The following is a 17,264-nucleotide window of genomic DNA, read 5'->3' as shown; positions in this document are numbered from 1 at the left end:
GACCATGAGGCTTACTTGCCGGTGACCACTTACAAAAATAGTTATGTTAGCTTCTACTATCAATTCATCTATTTCTTGTCTAGACTTAGTTGGATGAACAACCAACAATGCTTCAACCTTTAATTTCTTATCCAATTCCATGATGGACATTCTTTTTGCCTCAAGTCTTAGATATAAGTCATTGGGGAGAAAATCAATAACTTCAATAAGAACTTTCTCATATATATCTAAATACAAGATTATGCTTTCTTCAATAGTGTTCTTATCTGAATCATCAAAATAATAATAAAACTTACTGACATTGTTGAGATTACCATCCTGAGTTATTTCGTTAACGAGCTCTGTCGGAGAAAGAGTATCATATTTCTTTGGTGTCAGTTGCTTCTATGCAATCTTCTTCTTTGGACTGCTAGGCTCTCTCACAGCCTGTTCTTTCTTCCTAAGTGTCCTTGTCTTCTTAGGTGACAGATTTTGTGCCGGTGGAGATTTTCTCTTCTTCCTATCCACCCTTTTAAATTACGCAACTTTGTCACTATCAGTTTAAGATGAGGTAACAATAGGGGAAACATGTGTTATTGGTTGCTGGTCAGACTTTCTTCCTTTAATTCTTGTAGCAACATCACTCAACTGTTCAAGTTTCAATAATCCCTTGCTAACATCTTCGACAAATTTTGCAGCATCTTTCAATGTTTTATCCCTTTTCTTTCTTTGCTTCTGAATAGCAACATCTTTCTCTATGGTTTCAGAAGTGCCAAAGATCTTCTCAGTAGGTTCCGGTGGGGCATCTAGAAGTCTCTGGGCATAAGTTTCTAGAATGTTGGTGTCCACTTCATATCCCATTTCTATTACCCAAACAGTTCTAGCTGTGATAGCCTCCATCCATATTTAATTTCTCTTTATAACAAAGCATATCAATTTGTCATACTTATCAACAATACTCTGAGGGATTCTTTCCCTTTGCCTCATTCTTGCTTAAAAGTTTTTGAAGTATTCCTTTACCTGCTTGTTTCCTTCTGAACCCATTGTCTGAAATTGCCTCCTTAATCTATTTTCCAACAGAAATATCATACGCAAAGTCTCTATTGCCTATTTCAAGAATCTCCTTTGAGAAGTATAGCATCAAACATATAATTAAATTCCCAAATTTGAATGTTCCCTTTTTATCACCCTTGATTTTGTCCAAGTTATCTATCAATTCATCTTTTAACCATTCACAAAGATCAATTTTTTTATTATTCTTTACCATTTCATAAGCACTGTGAATGCATAGACTGGAAACAGAATTCAACCTATTTGTATGTGCAACCTTGTAACCAATAACCATGCTAGCATATTTAACATTGTCATCATTTATGTCACTTACCCTGAGTTATTTGTTATCAGATGTAGCACTGGTTAGATCCATAACACCTTTGTTTGGAATTTTATTCTTCTTCTCAGGCCTTGTGCCAGTAGAGGGTAAACCTGTAACAACTTTAATAGCTTCCCTAGTGATTTTGAAGATGGAGTCAAGCCATAACTATTCACCGTGAACTCTACTTAGAACATATCGGACAATTTCATCTTCGAATTTAGGCATATAAAGGATGTCTACTAACCCTAAATCTTCCACAATCTTATGTTCAGGTTTGATTACACCTTGGTTGTTTGTAATGACTTTCATAAGCATATTCTTTATCTCCTCATACCCTAAATCTTCAATATTATAGTGAATGTATGCCCTAGGGTCTTCTGCGAATGCGAGTCCCTTCATAATTTTTGAAAATGCTACAATAGAGTCATCCATCTTAGCTATCTTAGGAATTATCTTAAAAACTAGCCTAGGACATTTGATATTCTCCACAATAGTAGGGTTTGCTAAGAATTCAGGAATGAAAGATGAAGAAGCCATAACGCAAAATAAATACCTTTTTCTGTCGAATGCAAGTGAAAACATTGGATGCCCTATAATATATTTGTTGCTTTGCTTCTTGAATGCCGGTACTCTACTTGTGTGCTCTTCAAATGCTTGGTGAGTCAAAATGAGAAATTTCAATGCTATAGCCAAAAAGTTAACTGACAACCGCATTAAATGCTTCGTTAGTTAATTAAATTTCCATTGTAACTCAACATATGTGTTGGTAAAGAAGGATTATGACTTCTTACCATCATCTGAGGGGAAAAATGCATGATCTTCAATTAGTTGCCTTACCCCTAAGGATTATTCCTTAGTTAGATGAAGAATTTCCTGTTGGTGCAAGATTGCTTTGTTCTGTCGGTGCAGAGCCAAATTCATCATTTCTTTGATTTGTCTTCTTGACCCATTGTTTATAGAATTATTGCTTGATTTCATTCACCTTTTCCTTGCCTTTCTCATTAGATCCTCTATTGTTTGCCAGTACATTCTTTCTTATGCAAAATCTTGAAATATGCCCAATCTTGTTGCATGCATAACAAGTTACATTGTTTCTTTGAATAACTTTTCCATAACCTTTCCCGGTTTGAGTTTTGCATTGATTAGATAGATGTCCAAATCTACCACAAGTATAACATTTTACATTCATTTTGCAATCATTTGATTGATGACCATATTTATTGCATTTGGAATATTGACCGGTAAATGAGTTTGTATTCTGATTATTCCTATATCTGCATTGATTTGCTCTATGACCAAATTTGTTGCAATTAAAACATTTTCCATTGAATTTATAAGCATTGGGTTGCCTTACCGGTTTGCTATGATCATGATTATTTACAGTTCCAGAACTTTCTCCATGTTCAAATCCAAGTCTAACTATATCTTTATCAGGTTTTTTATTTTTTAACATATCATCAAGCTTGGTTGAGCTCTTTTTGAATTTGTCTTTGTATTCATTTGCAGTGACCAACTCACTTTCCAAAGTGCTAACTTGTCTCATAAGTTCCTCTTTGTCATGTTGCATCTGAATCAATAAGCATATCATTTTCATGACTAAGCCTTATAGATTCATCTAACCTTTCATTAAGTCGTCTGGCCAAATCTTCCTATTTCTTCTTTCTATCTTCAATATCCTTACATAGTCTCATGGTTAAGTCTTGCATCTCATTCTTCATGTTACTGTTCTCTTGTCTCAGTTTCTCTACAATATCTCTAAGAGTTTATTTTTCTTCATCGTCTTATTTTTGCAGTTGCTCATGCAATTCTTTTCTCTTATTCTGTGCCATGACCAGGTTTTCTTGATGTGCTTTGATGAATCCTTGAAAAGATATGAGTTCTTCTTCTAGTTTGATATTCTTTTTTCTACATCAAAATCTTCAAGAGTCGCTTCCAACTATTGTCTCAAATTTTCCATGGGTACCGGTTTTAGAATCTTCCTCAAGCCATTAGGCTTCTGCAAATAGAGGACCAGGCTCTAATACCAATTGTTAGATAATTGATTAATCCCAAAGACACTGAGAGGGGGGGGGGGTGAATCAGTGTCTGATCTGTAAATGAAAGATTTAAACATATTTACAATTATGTAACTGAGATTAATATGTCGGTAAGCAAATAATAATGCAATAAAGAGAAATAAAGGAATCAACATCAATGCACACCATAACACAAATATTTTGGCAAGGAAACGTGGTAAGGGAAAAACCTCGGTGGGATTTGTGACCCACAATATTTACTCATTGACCATATGAATAAATATTACTTAGTACAAAAGGGGCCTGCACATGCAGGAAGGCCAACTACCTAGATGTCACTGCTCGACAACAAAAGTGGAGTCTCACTGAATACAACATCACACTGATGTAAACATAAAATGAACTCTTACAACTTGCATCAAAATGTTGGATGAGTTCAATGTTGTGCTCTATCTGATACCGATTCTGCCCTTGCCAAAAACCCTACCCAGTATGCTGTCAAATGATTTTGCTTATACAAAATAGTCTTTGCTCTACTCTGCTTCTTATTCGTTCCAAAATAAACACATCAAAATGCATATACAACTATTTGCTATCATATCCTATCTTATCTCATATTACCAATTTCTTCTTTCTAAATGATCTACAAGAACTCATAAATATATGAGTCTTTACAATACAACATGTCGACCATATAATTATAATTTACATTACAATTTATTTTGCATAAACAATACTTATTGTCAAGTTGGTCTGGAATGCCGGTATAATCTCCAATTGGTGTAAACTAGATGCCGGTGTGAATAAGCCTTGTTGTATCTATCAGTGGCGGTAGGTGAAGTCTATAGATGGTTGAACCTGTGGAACCTTGTTGCCATCAATGACAACCTCTACCTTTCTTATTTGAGTGTATAATGCCAACACTAATGACACAAGAGGTCTTGGATTTGAGAAAGGTGAAAGCTCTGGATCTAGTCAAGGCAATACCCAATTAGCACATTAGAAGAACAAATCTAGAAGGCCTCCGATAAGGCAACCTAATGCTCATAATTTCAATGGTAACTATTTTGTTTGCAATAAATTTGGTCATATGGCTAGTCAATATAGAAATAGGATGAATACTAATGGTCCAAATTTCTTCGATCAATATTTTAAATGCAACAAGTATGGACATAAGTCAAATGAATGTAGAAGTGTGATGAACAATTTTTAAAATAGAAGGAATGTTATATGCTATGCATGTGGTAGGTTTGGACATGTTGCTAATCAATGTAGATCAAGAGAAAATCAGATGAACTTTAGGCCTATGCAAGGAAATGTTGTTTTCTATGCTTGCAACAAATTTGGTCACATTGCAAAATACTGTAGAAGCAAAAATGTGAACAAGGAAGGTCCGAAAGACAAGAATAACAATGTGAAGGCAAATGATAAAGGCAAAGTAAAAGTGGAAGAGATCAAAGATCAAATGAAGAAGACATGGGTGAAGAAGAGTGATTCAGATACTAGAAGCAGGTCCACACTTGACTCCAGTGTTGGAACTTCATCTGGTAACTAAGCTAAGGCATTCAGCCTTGGGGGAAGTTTTCATGAAAATATTATAAACCCCTTGTTTGAGATATGTGCCTGATTCTAGAAGGTTGCAAATGTTGTATTTGGTGACGACTAATCTATTTGAAGGATTTCTAGAAGAGTATGAGCATATTTGAAGATCCGTAGAAGATTTTTGTGCTATACAAAGTATCTGAAAGTATTAGGGTTGTAGTGCCCCACCCTGACTCATCCTTCTCCTTGTACATTTATAAACCCTATTGGTGTAGCTTAGTTTACTTTATGATAATATTTGATGGTAAAATACTATGTGCTGACTCTATTTATATTTCATATGCTTATGATGATACTTGTTATTGATGATCATGATATGATGGATTTATATTAACGGTCTCTATATGCACTTGCTATGTTAGATGGATTGTATGGATTGTGAATTTAATAGAATTATGATTATGCTACCCCTACTTCTTGATTATATGTGATGAGTTGGTGTTATGATGTGTCTGGTTATTGTGTGACTATTTTTGTGAGTAGAGACGATGTCATATCACTCATTGCGAGCTTGATATGTCATTGCGATCCTCAGCCACTTGCTTGTTCATTATTATATATATATGTATTGTATATGTTGTGGTTAGCATTGATGCAGGTTTGCAAGTACTAGACATTGACTCCACCTAGCTTCACAGGTATGAGCATGTCTTTAAATCCCAATGGCAAGTTGTCGGAGATGGCATGAGCCCCCTTCATATACTCTATGCTTAAGTTGTCTACCTTGGTCGTCAGTTGTCTTAGCACGATTCACCATGTTAATTAGTGAGTTGTGGTCTTTTGATGGGTTGTGAGTATGTGGTTATTTATTAAATTAATTAATGTTTGATTTATATAATTTATTAATGATTAAATTAATTGGTGGATTATTATTATAGTTTAATTTGGTTAATTATTATTTGATCGATTTATTGTTTAATTGACATTTATTGGTTTGTTGTTTATTCGATATTTATTGTTTAATTAATATTTATTTATTTATGTCCAAGGGGTTGAGCTTAACTGGTTAAAACATTGGGTTCTCACTATAGAGACCCAAGTTCAATTCCTAATAGGGACATCTAAAGTGGAATTCTAAGTTGTGACTCTTGGCCTTCCATAAGATGGGGAAGGTCTTGGGGCCAATCTGTTAGGGGTCCCACATATACTGAGAGGGGGGGGGTGAATCAGTATCTGACTGGTGATAAGATTTTCTTAACTTTAAACATGCAGAACATAATATAATAGTGTACCGGTATGCAAGAAATAATGCAATAAACAGAATCAAGAACATCCACATGAAAAACACACCATAACACAAGATGTTAACGAGGAAACCCGGTGTGGGAAAAACCTCAGTGGGATTTGTAACCCACAATATTCACTTACTGGCCAATAAGAGAATATTACTTACAATAGGGGCTTGCACATGTAGGAAGGCCAACTACCTAGAGCTCACTGCTTAATGGGAAGTCGCACTGACTTACAAATAAGGATTATACAAATCCAATAACTTGTACTGCTTTACAATAGTATCTTCAATGCCAGATTCAGTACCGGTTCCTGCTCTGTTCTTTACATATACCCCTTGACCTATATTTCGCAAATTAGGTCTGCTTAAATATTTTCTTTTACGCTTCTACATCACTCCTACAAATGTCTACAATGATCTCTTTATATATGAGTCATTTTACAATTTGCCAAGTCGGCTTACAATAATAAACAAAATATTGTATAACAAAATCTTGTCGGTCTCTGTGCCGGTGCCAGTGTCGATGTCCTGATGCTAGTGTAGAATGTGTTTTGGTGATGCCGGTATAATGTCTTTGCCAGTGCCATAGGATTGCAAGGTTGCCATCAATGACAAAACCTTCAATCACATACAATGTCTCATTGGAGTGTGCATATGCCAACAATCTCCCCCTTTGACATTGATGGCAACACTCATGAGAAATTTCAAAAAAGTGTCCAAAAATGTGTAGTCCAAAAAATGTTACCAAAAATGTGAGAGCTCCCCCTGAGCATATGATTCCTGTGTTTTGAATTTTCTCATCCCACTACTCCCCCCTTGGCATCAATGACAAAGGTTGTCAAGATGTCAGTAGAGTTTGTAGTTTCAATTATCCATAACCTCAACCTTGTAGTTGGGTAGTTATAATTTGAAAAAGATCTCCCAAAATCAGGTTTATACTATCCATAAACTTCTTACTATCCTTTATTGTTGTCTCAGTTCTCTTCACTATACCGGTGAGATGCTGCAAATGCTCTGCCGGTGTTTTGCTTCCCTGTATTAATGCCTCAGAAATTTCCTTCCATAGAGATGCTAGATATTCCAATCTTGGACTTAGTTTAGATCTCAAATGTTTTGCCTTACTTATTATTCTTTCTTTCTCTCTTTCCAATTTGAGTAGTTCTTCCTCAAAATTTGTTATCTTTTCCTCAAAAGCTAATAGTGTATCAGGTGAGTTGACAAAGCTATCTGCAAGTTTATTTATCTCATCCTATACCTTGCTTATTTTCTTGTCAATATCTACAGTCAAAAAGGTTTTTTTACAGGTATCTTTGTACAAATTTTTGTATTCTTTCAACAAATTACATAGTTCCGGTAGAAGTGTGTCAAAATCTCTATTACACTTCTTTATTTCCTCATCAAAGAATTTCTGCTTTTCAATTTCTACCTTATCCTTTACTAAATCTTCCTTTATTTTCTCAATGTTCTCAGAGATATATTTACACAATGTATCCAATTGTCCTAAAGAATCTTTGTTATCTATATTATAGTTAGGAGCTATTACCTTCAAAATTGGTATGGTATCATCAATTGCTTTGTAAGCCTATTAGCTGCAGTTAGTTATTTTCTTGATAGAATCAAGTAATACCTCAGTCACATTTGTTGATTTGTATGTTGATGATGATCCAACAATCTGAGTACCCGTGGAAGTAACCAAGCTTTTATTGACCTCTGGTAGGTCAGTTTGTGTCTGCATTTCTTTAAGCACTAGTTTTCCTACTTCACTGGTTGTCGGTGGCACTGTTTCCTTGTGTACCTATTCTGGTTGTTGTTGTTCTGGAGCCTTTTGCTCTATTTGTTTCTCTATAGGTTTTCTTTCCTCAGTCTGTGACTTAGTCTCTACCTTTTTCTCTTTATCTTCTGCCGGTTTCTCAGTTTCCCTTACTACCAGAGGCTCACTAGCCATCTTTGACTTATCAATTGAATCTTTGTCTACTACTATGTTGATCTTCTGAGTATCAACATTCACAGTATATAGGACTTTAGAATTAGGATTAGTATCCTCTGCATCCATACTCACAGCTGTCGGTTGATCTTCAGTGGTTGTTGTTTTCACCGGTGGAGTATTTAAAGAAGGTGGGGGTAAGTTGTCTCTAACTTTGATGCTTGGTGGTCCACCAACTTTACCTTTACCCTTATCTCTATCTTTTTGATAGACTAAGATAGGCTTGGGATTCCTATACTCTTCTTGTTTTTCTTTCTCAACCAGGAATATATCCCATCCATCTTCTATTTCCTCTGTTACCTCATTAACTCTTCCTGCCATTAGTGAAATATGCTAGTGTGTAGTAGAGAATACTGACCAGTTTGCTTGAGCAATCAAATCATCAATTTCTTTTGGAGAGTTTACCAGATATACAATAAGTAGCTTCTCAATTTTATTTTCTTATCCAATTCTATCACTGCCTGTCTTCTTGCCTCAAGTCTTTTGAATAATTCATCAGGAATTTCATTTAATACTTCCATCAAAAATTTCTTGTACATGTCCATATGTAATATAACACTGTTCTCAACTTGCTCTTTCTCATCAGTTGTTAGAGTGTCATATATTTTCTCTATATTCTTTAGTTTACCTTCCTCAGTGATTTCATTTAATAGTATATCAAGAGGGGCTAAATCCTTGTTTGTTCTTTTCTTCTTCTTAGATGCCAGTTTCTTCTTTGGTGTGGCCTTTCTAACTAGAGATCTCATAGCTTGTTGCTTTTGCCTTGTCCTCCTAGGTGAAGGTGTGGTTGTCGGTGAGGGATCTCTTTTCCTTACAACTCTTTTAAAAGTTGCAGGCATGTCACTTCCTGAAGAAGTACCTACCAGTGATAGGTGAGTTTCAGGCTATGGAGCTGCTAACTCATCCTCTATTATGCCAGTTTTCTTCAATACATCTTCTTTAATGGCTTTTGCTTGTCTGGATCCTTTCCTCACAACTGCCTCAACCTTTTTCACCCTTTTCTTTGATTGAATTTGTCTTTCAATATTCTCTACACTACTAAATACTTCTTCCTTTGGTTCTCTGGGGGCTTCCAGAAGTGCTTTAGCATATGTTTCAACTATGTGATCATCTGTTTCATATCCCATCTTTGTTACCCAAACTATCCTTGGGATGACCGCTTCTATCCAGATTTCATCTTTCTTAATGACAAAGCATATATCATCTTTGTATTTGTCTACAATTTTCTGAGATAACCTTACTATTTTCTTCATTTTGGTCTTTAGTGCTTGGAAAAAGTCATGAATATTGTTTTCCTTGTTCTCACCCATGTTATTGAATAGTTTAGACAGTTATTTTCCTACCGGTATGTCATATCCAAGTTCTTTGTAACCTATACCGGGAACCTATTTTGTTATGTGTAGCATTAGGAATACTAACAGATTTCCAAATCTAAAAGTTCCTTTCTTGTCCTTTTTGATCTTTCCAAGATTGTCAATTAATTCATCCTTTAATCACTCACATATGTCAATTTTTGCATTGTCTGTGACCATTTCATTAGCACTCTTAATGTATAAACTTGAAACTGAGTTAAGTCTATTAGCATGAGTATCTTTATAACCTAATATCATACTGATGAATCTCACATTGACATCTTTTACATCATTAACCCTTAGAGACCTCTTGTCAAATGTTGCACCAGTTAGGTTTATAACTAGGTCATTGGAAACTTTCTTGGTTTTATCTGGTCTCTTATCGATGGTCGGTAACCCTGTGATAGCTTTCACAGCTTCCTTGGTGATCTTATGGATTGCATCTAACCAGAAAAATTCTCCATGTACCCTGCTTAAAACTATCCTAATCACATCCTTTGGAAATTCAGGAATGCTAAGAATTTCTGTAAATCCTAGGGTCTCAATGATTTTGTGTTCATCCTTTATATTGCTGATATTATCACATATCATGATTTTATACATGGTTTTGATTTCCTCATCTCCTAACTCTTCAATGTTGCAGTGGATGTACATCCGGGGGTCTTCAACATAAACAACTCCCTTAGGAATTTGAGAAAAAGCACCTAAGGTATCATCCTTCTTTGCTATCTCGGGAACTAATTGAAATACGTGCCTAGGTCTTTTTATTACTTCCACAATAGTAGGGTTTTCTATGTATTCAATTGTAGAGGTGGATGCCATGATTAAATACCTTTTACTTGGATGGATGATTTCTTGGAGTGTGCTTGCTTCTTGCTCAAAATGCCTTAGCTCGGAGTCTTTGCGCTCTCTGAAAATTTGAAATCTTGGTGAAATGAAATGGAGCAAAAACCTTAACTTTATAATGTCTTTTCACCATCTACCACATTAATTGCATGCCGGTTAAGTATTCACTTAACATTGTTTGCCGGTAATAAGTAATTTTCAACTTCTTATCTCTAACCGAGGGAATAATAGCACATGTATCAATAGATTGCCAAACCCCAAGGAAATTTTCTTCAATTAGATGAAGAACTTCCTACCGGTGGAGCACTGCTCTATCCTTCCAGTGAAGCATTGGTTTGTTCTACTAGTGGAGGAGTATTCCCAATATTTAGATCAGCTTTTCTAATCCATTGTTTTGAGAATTCTTGCTTAACCTCTTCAACTTTTTCTTTACCTTTCAAGTTAGAACTTTTGTTGTCTGCCGATGTTCCTTTACTTCTACAAAATTTAGCAATATGCCCAATCTTGTTACATGCATAGCAAGTTACATTTTTCTTTTGAATAGCTTTCCCATAACCTATGCCGGTTTGTGTTCTGCATTGATTTGATAAATGTCCAAATCTTCCACAAACATAACATCTCACATTCATTCTCCAATTTTCAGAGTTGTGATCAAATTTTTTGCATTTAAAACATTGACCGATGGGTGTGTTGATATTCTAATAATTTTTAGATCTACATTCATTTTCTCTATGACCATACTTATTACAGTTAAAGCATTTACCATTGAATTTATAAGCATTAGGTTGTCTTACCGGTTTGCTGTGATCCTGAGTATTTGCAATACTGGAGCTTTCACCAACTTAAAAGCCAATTCCAGAAGTGTCACCTTTAGGTTTTTGATTCTTCAGCAAGGTGCCAAGTTCCTCTGAGCTTTTCTTGAATTTTTCTTTGTGTTGGTTTGCAGTTTCCAGTTCTCTTTCTAAGATTTCTTTTTGTCTCATCAGTTCATTTGAGTCATTCTGAGTGTGCATCAGATCTATCTTCAACATAACATTTTCATAGCTAAGTCTTGTGTTCTCATTTGTTGCATCACTTAGTCTTCTAGTCAATTCTTCTTCATTCTTTTTCCTATCCTCAATCTCTTTGCAAAATCTCATAGTCATATCCTGCATCTCATTCTTTGTTTTCATGTTCTCTTGTTTTAATTTGCTTATCATATCATTAAGTGATTCCTTTTCATCATTCTCATTTTGCAATTTTTCACAATGTTCTCTTCTCTTATTTCTTGCAACAGTAAAAGTTTCTTGAGTGCCTGAATGATATCCTGAGCTGCTCTTAAATCATCTTCTAGTTTGATATTTTTCTTTTTCTCTGCATCATAGTCTGTAAGAGCTCCTTCTAGTTGCTTCATCAGATTTTCCATCTTTACCGGTGTCAAGATCTTCCTCAAGCTGTTAGGCTTCTGAAAATAGAGGACCAAGCTCTGATACCAATTGTTAGGGGTCCCACAAATACTGAGAGGGGGGGGGTGAATCAGTATTTGATCAGTGATAAAATTTTCTTAACTTAAAACATGCAGAACATAATATAACAGTGTACCGGTATGCAAGAAATAATGCAATAAATAGAATCAAGAACATCCACATGAAAAACACACCATAACACAAGATGTTAATGAGGAAACCCGGTGTGGGAAAAACCTCGGTGGGATTTGTGACCCACAATATTCACTTACTAGCCAATAAGAGAATATTACTTACAATAGGGGTCTGCACATGCAGGAAGGCCAACTGCCTAGAGCTCATTGCTTAATGGGAAGTCACACTGACTTACAAATAAGGATTATACAAATCCAATAACTTGTATTGCTTTACAATAGCATCTTCAATGCCAGATTCAGTACCGGTTCCTGCTTTGTTCTTTACATATACCCCTTGACCTATATTTCGCACATTAGGTCTGCTTAAATATTTTCTTTTATGCTTCTACATCACTCCTACAAATGTCTATAATGATCTCCTTTATATATAAGAGTCATTTTACAATTTGCCAAGTCAGCTTACAATAATAAACAAAATATTGTATAACAAAATCCTTTCGGCCTCTATGTCGGTATACTTATTTTCTTATGTGTCGATGCTAGTGTCAGTGTCTTGATGCCAGTGTAGAATGTGTTTTGCTGATGCCGGTCTAATGTCTTTGTCAGTACCATAGGATTGCAAGGTTGCCATCAATGACAAAACCTTTAATCACATACAATGTCTCATTGGAGTGTGCATATGCCAACACAATCTAATCAAACATAATAATAATAATAATAATTCAAAGATATGTAATGGGGATGGGGCCCCGTACTGTGTCCCCATTGGTTCATAGCTCCAATCAAAAGCTATTAAGGCTTCGGCCAATTACCGATCAAAAAAATTTATTTATTTATTTATTGTTTAGTAGTGCTTTTATATTTTAATGATTGATTAATATTTATTGGTGGCTTTTAATTTATTGAGCCTTTGGTTATTTTATATTTATTTATTTGGCTTTTATTTTATTAGCCTTGACAATTTATATTTAATTGTTCATTCATTTTATTCGGATTTATTTTAATTATTAGCCCATAATATTTAATAGGGCATGGTTATTATTATTTGTGCATTGGTAAATAATACTTTATGATATTTTATTACATTTCTCTTGTTACAAGAGTAAATGAGTTTATTATTATTCCCTACCTACCGTTAAAAGCTATTAGTTGTATATGTATTGGGGAAATAAAAAATATTGTAATGTTGGGTAGGTAAGTTCTATATTATTTAGGTTTATTTTGATTGGATGATTTTGAGGCTAGGGTTTGAATGGTTTTTCCTTTTTATTTGGTAGCCTCTGCATTGTATTGGGTTACCTTTCTGGATATTTTTTTGCATTTTGGATTTTGGAGCTTGAAGAATTTTGTCTTGAGCTTTCTTGGATTTGGTTTGCGCTTCATCGTATTTCCTTTCCATCACTTCCAGTTTTGTAGGTTGGAGGTCTTACCTCTGTATTTTATTTTCAAATCTTGTTTGCACCGTGTCTGCAGAAAAGATTATTTTCTAGAGCATGGGAAATATATTTCTATAGTTTTATATAGTTTGGGATTAAAATATCTTATGGAAAGATTTATATCATATGGTTTACATTATAGTTTTGGGGGGGAAATTTATTCTATGATTTTGTCCTTGCCGTGAACGCACGACTCTGTGAATTTGCCTATGTAATTCTTGTTTGTGTTTTGTGTTATTAGTTGGATTGCTTGGGTCTTGAGAGCCTTATTGTGCCTTTGAGGATTTGGTAGTGTCATTTAGTTGAGTAATGCTCTTTGTATTACTTTTGAGTGAGTTTGGCCTAGGAGCCTTGAGGCTTTGATTTGCACAGACTCTCCCTTTCGCCTATGATTTTATATTTTATTTATATCATTTATTTCGTATTGTTTGGGTGTCTCTTTTTAGCCCTTATTCATAAGTTTCTTTGATCTTCTGAATTTTATTTTTGTGTCATAAATTTACTATTTTTGGTTTTGTGTTTTAGCAAATGTGCTATAACTATAAATGTGCTAATACTTTAAATGGATACAAGTTTATATTTAGTATATGTGTAGCACTATCAGTGTTTCCATTGTAATTATTTGTAGATGCATTAATTCAGAACAAATGTGTTGAAACCTTGGTCATATGCGATGTTTTGATTGTCATATGCGCTTTAGGATTCAATAAAGGTGCTACAGGGTTTAGCAAATGCACTTCTCTGTGTGGTAAATGCGCTAAACTACCATTGTTAAGTGTTTTGCTCAGTTTTCTTAGTCTATGATGAATTTCCCAGATCTATTCTTGTACCAGAGGCTTATGTTGAGGTTTTCTAATGTTTTCTAGTATTTTATTTTATCTGATTTGATGTTATTCGATGATTTTTAAGGTTTGGTATGTTGATAAGCCATACTGTAGAGGTTTTGTGTTTCTCCAACATGTTGATAAGCCGTGTTGAGAGGATTGTTTTTATTGCTTTGTGCCAGCGAGTTGATGTGCCTTTCTATTGATTATTATTTGATGATTATGGCAGATTTTGATTGACTTTGATATGGCTTTTGAAACACTCTTTTGATATGAGGCTCGTTGTTAGTTTATTGTTGTTATTGGCATTGGATTGTTTATGGATGCTTCTTGATTATGCGATGTTTCTTATGAATCATTCTTGAATGTTGATTATGTTACTAATTTGGAGGAATTGATTATGTGTTACATTGATGTTTGTCATTGATGTCAACACTAGTTGTTTTGTTGTCTATCGGGTTCCGATAGAGTGGTTGGAATTTGATGATGATCATGAGATTTGTCTCCGGTATATTTCGATTGGTGGAATTTGTTTGGTTTGGTCATTCACATCGATTTGATGTGTGTCACATTAAGTTGGTTCAGGATTTGGTGATTCGGAAGCTATCATATGTTATAGTAAGCCTTTTGGTTACTGGTAAGGGTTCTACCGGTAGAGCTTCACTGAAGATCTTTTGATGAATTCGATAAGTGGTGTTGGTGCATGGATTCTAGAAGGTTTTCAGGATGCTGATGGTTATCGTGTTCATGTTTCAGTTGATTGGTGGTATTTGATTTGTCTTATGGTGACCTATTTTAGGTTTGGTCTTATTCTGCTAGGTTATGGACCAATTTATGTAACGTGTTGGTGGATGCTCCCGATGTGTTACCGATTGGATTTATTGTTTGTTAATGTTGTTTCGGTCTTAGGATGACTTGGATTATCATTGGTTTGTGAGTTTATGTAATGGATTTATTGTATTATCTTTTAGGTGGCTGACCTAATTGTTTAGGTCCTGGGTTGGTATAAATATGATGTAAGATCTCTTTGTAGATCGTGGCATGTGGTCTGGGATTATGGTTATGGGATTATCTGTGTGCGAATAAAGTTGTAACCATATGCAGAAAGTTTAATCAATAATTGGTGATCGAATTGGGTTAGTGTAAGAGGTTTTAGACCTTTGACATTGAGCTTAACCGGAACTGTACTCAGGCATAGGAGATGTTATTCTTGCAGTTAATTCTTATTTCCAGATTGTAGTTTGGATTTGTTTTTGTAGTCAGTGAGGCTCCTTTTGTGATGAGCAGTGTGCTCTAGGTTGTTGGTCTTTCTACATGTGAAGGCCCCTTATTGTAATCACATACTTACTATAGAAGTATCATCTGACTGTGGGTAGGCTTCCCACCGTGGTTTTTCCCTTTACCAAGTTTTCCACTTACAAATCCTGGTGTTATGTATTGTGGATGCATGGTATTTGGTTTATGATTTATGTTTGTACTTGATTGATATATCTTCTATTCCAATATTTGGTTTATGCATTCTAGTAAAAGGTTTTGTGTTCTTAAAGTTTCATAATCTGTTAACAACTTATTCACCCCCACTCTCAATTGTTCACCGGTTATCCTAACAGATTAGAGACTCCTTTTTATTATTGTTGTTTTGGGAACATGCTAGGAGGAGTGGGCTTCCATGTGATGACTGAGATCGTGAGAGTAGGTGGTGAGTTGATAAGCCTCTCGTCTAGATTGCCAGGGCACAGTGGAAGTTTTCCTTATTATAAACAAGAGATAGAATTAATAATGAATTAGATGGGTTGGGTAATTAGGATTCACCTAATCAAGATAATTAAGCCCCAATAATTGATCCTAGGGAGGATGTCTTAGGATAAGCTTGGGAAGGCCATTGCGGTGGCAAGTCAATTTCTCTTGATTCTCTCATAGGCTGAGATGGCTCCACATGTCTATCGGGGTTATTATTTGAAGGGATGTGTTTCTATATTTGGAGGATAGCATGTGATGACACTCCACTCCTACATGTGTCCTTTGTTTGATTTGCATTTATGCTGTGATTATTGTTATGCCTCTGGGAGTTTCTATTTAAGGTCACCATGTGATTCGATGTTGTGTTTGTGTGGGTGTGATACTTAAGTTGTGAGTCTCCTTGGTAGTTTGGTGTTAGCTTAGGTCTAGAGTGTGTATTTGGACCTTGTGTCATCTCCTAGCATGGGGGGTGGTTCCTTTGATTCCACATAGTCAGGTGGTTGGTGCCTTTCTAAAATTGGGATGTTCTCATTAGATTCTTATGCGTGAATGTGGATTCTATTTCATTGTGACTTATAGATGTTTATTGTAGCGGATAAATGTAATTAATATCATGGATTATGTAATGTAATCATATTGTATAAGTGGTAGATGAGATTATGTATTTAGGAGAGCTAAGCTCTTGTAATTATATAGTAGATGATGTTTAGGAAATGGGCCTATAATTTGTAAAATGGATAGTGAAATATAATTATATTTGAAATGGAATGAAATTCATATTTATAGATATGTTTTAGATTATCTTGTAATGTTTCATAAAGGGATTCATGAGTTTTGATATTATGGTCATGTAATAGGAATTTATGTTCATGTTTAAGATAGAAAAGAATCAGAAATATGACACGAAAATTTAGATGATAATGTAAATGTAGCTATGTAACTTGCATTTAGTGGATATAAGTATTAGGACTCATAGTATGATGAACTCTTTATATGTTGTAATGGATCATAATAATTATGTTATAATAGGATGATCTTGAGTATGGAGGTATATGCAAATATTGAATGAATGTTCTTATTGAAGGTTCATATTCTTGATAAATGGATACTTCTAGATTATAAGAATGAATGGGTAGTTGGTAAGATGAATAGTTAATCTTAAGGAAATGATTTAGATTATTTTTATTTAATGTGGAATGAGGTTACGACTTGAGTAGTAGAATAAGACATGGGTGCATCTCAAATTAATTGAATATTGGCTAGTTAATGGAAATAATACAATTGTATCTATTTTATGT

The sequence above is a fragment of the Cryptomeria japonica genome, chromosome 4 (assembly GCF_030272615.1).
Source record: "Cryptomeria japonica chromosome 4, Sugi_1.0, whole genome shotgun sequence".
Taxonomy (NCBI): Eukaryota; Viridiplantae; Streptophyta; class Pinopsida; order Cupressales; family Cupressaceae; genus Cryptomeria; species Cryptomeria japonica.
The sequence above is the reverse complement of the archived record's forward strand: the minus strand, read 5'-3'. Positions refer to the sequence as shown.